The following is a 7,470-nucleotide window of genomic DNA, read 5'->3' on the forward strand; positions in this document are numbered from 1 at the left end:
ACTGTTACTACTTACTCTTACTGTACTAGGAGTCTAGGACACTCAGTCACTGTGTTCATAGGCTACTAGCTCCTGCGTGCGGTCACTCACTGTCTGAGTGTACACACACCACCCACACTCCATTTCCTTCTGATCGCTGATTGAATATTGTAATTAGTTAGTTCTACTTACTGTTACTACTTACTCTTACTGTACTAGGAGTCTAGGACACTCAGTCACTGTGTTCATAGGCTACTAGCTCCTGCGTGCGGTCACTCACTGTCTGAGTGTACACACACCACCCACACTCCATTTCCTTCTGATCGCTGATTGATTATTGTAATTAGTTAGTTCTACTTACTGTTACTACTTACTCTTACTGTACTAGGAGTCTAGGACACTCAGTCACTGTGTGTTCATAGGCTACTAGCTCCTGCGTGCGGTCACTCACTGTCTGAGTGTACACACACCACCCACACTCCATTTCCTTCTGATCGCTGATTGATTATTGTAATTAGTTAGTTCTACTTACTGTTACTACTTACTCTTACTGTACTAGGAGTCTAGGACACTCAGTCACTGTGTTCATAGGCTACTAGCTCCTGCGTGCGTGCACTCACTGTCTGAGTGTACACACACCCACACTCCATTTCCTTCTGATCGCTGATTGATTATCGTAATTAGTTAGTTGTACTTACTGTTACTACTTACTCTTACTGTACTAGGAGTCTAGGACACTCAGTCACTGTGTTCATAGGCTACTAGCTCCTGCGTGCGGTCACTCACTGTCTGAGTGTACACACACCACCCACACTCCATTTCCTTCTGATCGCTGATTGATTATTGTAATTAGTTAGTTCTACTTACTGTTACTACTTACTCTTACTGTACTAGGAGTCTAGGACACTCAGTCACTGTGTGTTCATAGGCTACTAGCTCCTGCGTGCGGTCACTCACTGTCTGAGTGTACACACACCACCCACACTCCATTTCCTTCTGATCGCTGATTGATTATTGTAATTAGTTAGTTGTACTTACTGTTACTACTTACTCTTACTGTACTAGGAGTCTAGGACACTCAGTCACTGTGTTCATAGGCTACTAGCTCCTGCGTGCGGTCACTCACTGTCTGAGTGTACACACACCACCCACACTCCATTTCCTTCTGATCGCTGATTGATTATTGTAATTAGTTAGTTCTACTTACTGTTACTACTTACTCTTACTGTACTAGGAGTCTAGGACACTCAGTCACTGTGTTCATAGGCTACTAGCTCCTGCGTGCGGTCACTCACTGTCTGAGTGTACACACACCACCCACACTCCATTTCCTTCTGATCGCTGATTGATTATTGTAATTAGTTAGTTCTACTTACTGTTACTACTTACTCTTACTGTACTAGGAGTCTAGGACACTCAGTCACTGTCCATAGGCTACTAGCTCCTGCGTGCGTGCACTCACTGTCTGAGTGTACACACACTAAATTTACTTGTGATTACTACTGATTATTGTAACTGCTAGTTGTACTTCCTGACTGTTACTACTTACTTACTGTACTAGGGGACACTCACTCAGTCACCTCACCAACCAACCCACTCCATTAAAGTACCCCACTTTTCAGCCGCCCTTTTAAAAAACTTTTCTCTATACGCCCAAAACATTGAAGATGTCTGGAAGTGGCAGCCAGCGCGGTTTGGGCAAGGGGAAGGGCAGCAAGGGAATCAGGAGGAGAGGGAGCAGCATTGTGGCAAGCCGCGGCCGCGGGCGCGCCACCATGCACAGTTCCGCAGCAGCAGCAGCAGCGTCAGTGGCTAACATTCCTCCCATAGCCACTGGCCGTGGACGCCTTGGGCGCCGCCCAGCAGGAGCATCTGCAACTCACGCTGCAGAGACACAGCAGCAGCAGCGTGTAGCACCTGCTCCCATTTTCCTCCAGCCGGGTCGGAAACGTCCCATTGAGGAAAAGGATGCAGACACTGTGGTGCAACTCATGACGGAGGATGAGCAGCCCGCCATCAGCTCTGCATCCGAGGCCTCCACCCTCACCACCACCACCACCACCACCCCTGTTCGCAGCAGCCGCCCAGCAGGGTCTGGGGAGGAGGCCAGTTCACCGTCACTCGCCGACCTGTCATTCAGCAGTCTTTTGACCCCAGGCATCATGAGTAAATTGTCTGCTGTTGTTGGCGATCTTGAGGAGGAGATGCTGATGGGCACTTTGGGGGATGAGGGATTGGACAGCAAGACTGTGGCGACAGTCAAGCAGCCCATCCATGCATCAGGAGAGGAGTTTGGGGGGTCCTCATCCCAGCAGGACATGTTTCAGGAGGGGGAGGATGATGATGACCCGGTGACAGACAGAGACTGGGTGCCACCACCTCCAGGGGATGTCGTCCTCAGCAGCTCTGAGGAGGAGGAGGAGGATGCTCTTGTGGGCCTTGCAAGGAGGCGCATCATTGCAAGCATTGGCAGCAGCAGTAGGCAGGTCCCACAGCCTGCTGGTGTCTCAGGCTCAGCAGCAGCAGCATCTGCCAGTACCACCACCAGCCGCACCCAAGCCCCCCAAGCCCCCCCCCCCAACCACCACAGGGAGACAGGCAGCAGCGCTTCCATGCCATAGGGGGATGTTTAAGTCACCAATCTGGCGATATTTCACCATGCCCACTGTGTACAGCAAGTACGCCACTTGCAACCACTGTCAGCGGAAGTTGAGCAGAGGTGCAGACCCCTTAAAGTTCTGCACCAGCTCGCTCATCAACCACCTTGCGGCTAAACATTTCCACCAGCATGAGGAGTTCCAGAGGCTGAAGGCATCTGGTGCTGGCAGTGGCACCACACCCATCACTGCACAGCCTTCAGCAGCAGCAGCAGCAACAGCAGCCACCCGCCCTCCTGCTCCTCCAGCAGCACCAGCAGGAGTGCGGAAACGCACTGCTCCTCCCCCCTCTGCAACTCCTGCCGCCGACACTGAGGCCTGTTCTGGCAGCCAGTCCTCAGTGGCCTCCTCTGCTGTGTCTGCTGATTCCCGTGTCAGCAAAAGGCCACGCCAGAGCCTTTTGAGCGAGTCCTTCCAGGGGGTGGTTAGGGCTCTGCCTCCCAGCAGCCGTCGCGTGCGGCAGCTGAACGGCTTGCTGGCACGGGCCATGTGCTCCCAACTCCTGCCGTACACGCTCGTGCAGGAGGGGAGCGACATTCGTGCGCTGCTTGCTTGCGCAGCCCCAGACTGGCAGCTCCCCAGCAGACACTTCTTTGCCCGCAAGGCCATTCCTGCACTGCACCGCTTTGTGATGGCCAATGTGGAGCGAGGGCTGGAGCACGCGGTTGGTGAAAGGGTCCACGTCACCATGGACCCCTGGAGCAGCCGCTTCGGGACAGGCCGCTACCTGTCCTTCACTGTCCACTGGGTCAGCTTGGTGGAAGGGGGTGAGGATGGGAGAGCAGCAGCGGGCACAGCAGCAGCAGCAACACAGTGGGTGGTGCCACCCCGCAGGCTCAGGGGAACTGCAGCAGGTTCCTCCGATCCTCTGCCATCCTCCGGCACACCTGGCCAAACCCCCCGCCTCAGCAGCAGCGTGAAGGCCCGCCACTGCCAAGCGCTGCTGCACTTGGTCAGCCTTGGGAAGACCAAGCTGACGGCAACCCATGTGTTGGCCAAACTCCAGGAGCAGGAGAGGATTTGGCTGACACCCAGAGGCCTCAGAGTCGGAGAGGTGGTGGCCGACAATGGGGCCAATCTGGTTGCCGCAATAGACAGGGGAAACCTGACCCACATCCCCTGTCTTGCCCACGTGCTGAACCTGGTGGTGCAGAAGTTCCTGCGCACCTACCAGGGGATGGGCGAACTGCTGGAAACGGCAAGGAATGTTGTGCGTCACTTCCGGCGCTCGGCTGCAGCCTGTGCGAGCCTGGAAGACGTGCAAAAGGAGCTGGATCTGCCACGCCATCGGCTGATCCTTGACGTTCCGACTCGCTGGAACTCCACCCTGGCGATGTTGGAGCGTCTGGTTGAACAGAGGCGCGCTGTCAAACAGTACCTTGCCCTGGCCACTGTTTCCGCAGCTCAGAGAAGGGACAAGACCAGCAACTTCCCGTCCATCGTCCCCGATGATGACTGGAGGCACATGCAGCAGGTGTGCTTAGTGCTGGCTCCCTTCCTGCAGGCCACAAACATGGTGAGCAGGGACCATGCTATGGTCTGCGAGTGGGTGCCCCTGGTTTCTCTGCTGAACAGGGCCCTCGATGCTTTGCTGGAACAGGGAGCGGCAGCCTTGGACCAGCAGGAGCGGCAACCAGCTGCGCAGTCCACCTCTGAGGGGGAGGAGGAGGAGGACTTGGTGGAGGTCCCTGACCTGGCTGCTGATGAGGGGGATCAGCACAGCGCAGCTGAGTTGGTGCGGGGGTGGAGAGAGGATGAGGCGGCAGAGGAGGAGGATGAGGACAGCACTGACGTCGATGTGCCAGCAGACGTGGCCCGCCTCTTCCCAATGGCAGCGCACATGCTGACGTGCCTGCGCAGGGACCCCAGGGTGATCCAGATGAAGCAGAGGGAGGACATCTGGATCAGCATGATGTTGGACCCACGCCTCAAGGGGAAGTTGAGCCAGTTCCTGCCGCCTGCAGGAGGAGACCCAGCGCAACAAATAAGGAGCTTGCAGCAGGCCCTTGTTGAGCGCTTGGAGAAAGCCTTCCCCCAGCCTTCCACCCCCACTGTCCAGCAGCCAGCACAGAGGCAGCAGCAGGTGCCTGCATCCAGCAGCAGCAAGCGCCCCACAGACCTGCTGTCTCTCAGCCACGAGCTCTACAGGACTGTAGAGGCTCCGGCAGCAGTGACTAGAGAGGAGATGCATGCAGCAGCATCCTCCTCCGGTCACAGCCAGCGCCTGACCCGCATGGTGGCTGACTACATGGGGTCGTACAGCGGGCTTGACAGCGATGCCCCTGTTGATCCCATGGAGTATTGGGTCAAGCGCATGGAGATCTGGAGCGAGCTGGCGCAGTACGCCCTGGAAGTGCTGTCCTGCCCCCCTTCCAGCGTGCTGTCCGAGCGCTGCTTCAGTGCAGCTGGTGGCGTGGTCACCGAGAAACGCTCACGTCTGTCTCACAAGTCTGTGGACAGACTGACGTTTCTCAAGATGAACCAGGCGTGGGTGGAAGGCGAGTTCCTGGCCCCTGTTGTCGGCGAGAGGGGGACATGAACTGGCTGCCGGAACCATCGTTAATGTGCCTTACCACCCTTTACCACCTCCTGGCTCCTGCTCACTAAGCCAGCCTGGTTCACTTTGACTATTACGTCGCCTGCAGCCACACATTTTACACCTACAGTGGGCTGCCCTTCTGCTGTCTGTCTGTGTTTCCCACTGCCAGGGTACACAGATGATTTACCTTCTGCTGCCACTCTGCCACCAGCTATTACGTCAAACAATAGCTGCTCGCCTACTCCTCCATTCCTCCTCCTGCTGCTGCTGTCTGTCTGTGTTTCCCACTGCCAGGGTACACAGATGATTTACCTTCTGCTGCCACTCTGCCACCAGCTATTACGTCAAACAATAGCTATATTGGTTGCAAAACCAAAACCAAACAAACCATTAAAAAAACAAAAAAAGGTTTAATTTTTCTGAGGTGCCCGGGTTGAAAACTGTGTTGTCCCAGTTGTGTATTGGACACAATGTGGGCTGCACGACCGCTGTCTGGGACCTCCTGTTGTGTTTATTTACAGCCCTGGTATCACCGCTAGGTACCAGGGCTATTATGTCACGGCGAGCTGCCTGCCTCATTGACTGCCTGCTGCCACACACTCATCCTCCTCCTCCTGCTGCTGAATTTACCTCCTGCTGTCTTTGTGTTTCCACTGCCAGGGAGCACATACAATGGCGCTTTCAACATGCGTGCGCCCACCAGCTATTTGTTACGCTCAAAAATAGCTGCATTTCTTTAAAAAAAAATTGAAAAGAGAAATACGTGAAGAAGAATAAGACTATATTGAAAAGGAAGGAGAAGAAGAAGAAGAAGAAGAAGAAGAAGAAGAAGAAGAAGAAGAAGAAGAAGAAGAAGAAGAAGAAGAAGAAGAAGAAGAAGAAGAAGAAGAAGAAGACGATATAGAAGAAGAAGAAGAAGACGATATAGAAGAAGAAGAAGAAGACGATATAGAAGAAGACGATATAGAAGAAGAAGAACAAGTATATACAGTAACACTACTGAACAAAATTAAGGACACAACTTCTCTTTCCACATTTTTTTTTAAAGGAACATCCCCACATAATCACTTGCTGTTGTTACTTGGAAAAAAAGAGGTTTCTTGCATCATTCACCCTCAAAACAAGTGTTGGAAGCTATTTAAGGCCAATTCGAATAGTCAGCTCGAATAGTCAGCTCGAATACCGACTCGAATAGTGAGCTCGAAGTCCGAGGTCGAATCGAATAGTAAAAATTATTCGACTCGAATATTCGAATGACCTCGAATAATTTACTATTCGAATTCGACCAAACTCGAATTTTAAAAAGGGGTATTTGAGCACCACTAACTTTCAGTATCTCACAACTGCATAGTGGCCGCATTGTATGTGAACTGTCCCAGTACTCACAGTAATTATGAACAGTGCCATTTGGCTGTGTATGTTATATAGTAACTGAATTGTGGTTGATCACCAGCTCAGGGACAACTGACCTGCATGATTGCCGCTTGATAACTGTGCTGTTGAGCTGTCCATGCAAAATAGGACAAACTGAGTTATTACCATTCATTAGTGGAAGTAGCTAATTACATTTAATTTAGTGATTTGAGAAATAAGGCTGGTAATGACGAAATCCAATCATGATCATGAAAAAGCAATAACTACTCTTCCCAAGCCACAACATTGGCCTCTGCATTTGCTATGAGCATCACAGTACCTTATGTTACAGCATTAACATAGACCTTTAGTAAAAATCCTCATAGAATTAATTTAATCTTAGGTGAGTGCTAAAGCTGCATCTACAAACACACAACAAAACAAAGTCAGCGGAGACGCTCATTCTCCGAGGTCGCGGACAATAATCTGTTGTTAATAGTGCACAGGTGTCCCAAAAGGTTTTTAGCGATCTGATATGCCTGATCAGGCGAACTATGGACATGCACATTGTTTTGTGACTTACCCAGCCAGCTGAAAGAGCTCAATCATCCACCGCCCATTATGGCTTCATCCCTCATCAGTGAACAGTTCATTTTTCATAGCTAGAGCTGAGAAGCATGTTTGCAACACTCATACACTGCAATGATGTCCTAATGATCGAGCAATGATTGTTAAGGATGACACTTCTCTAACTTGTGTTTGAGCCTTAAAGGGCAACTGTAGTGAGAAGTATATGGAGGCTGCCATATTAATTTCCTTTTAAGCAATACCAGTTGCCTGGCATCCCTGCTGGTCTATTTGGCAGCAGTGGTGTCTGAATCAGACCAGAAACAAGCATGCAGCTAATCCAAACTGACAATCAGAAACACCTTAGATGCTTCA

This window comes from Hyperolius riggenbachi, chromosome 1, assembly GCF_040937935.1.
Source record: "Hyperolius riggenbachi isolate aHypRig1 chromosome 1, aHypRig1.pri, whole genome shotgun sequence".
NCBI classification, from domain to species: Eukaryota; Metazoa; Chordata; class Amphibia; order Anura; family Hyperoliidae; genus Hyperolius; species Hyperolius riggenbachi.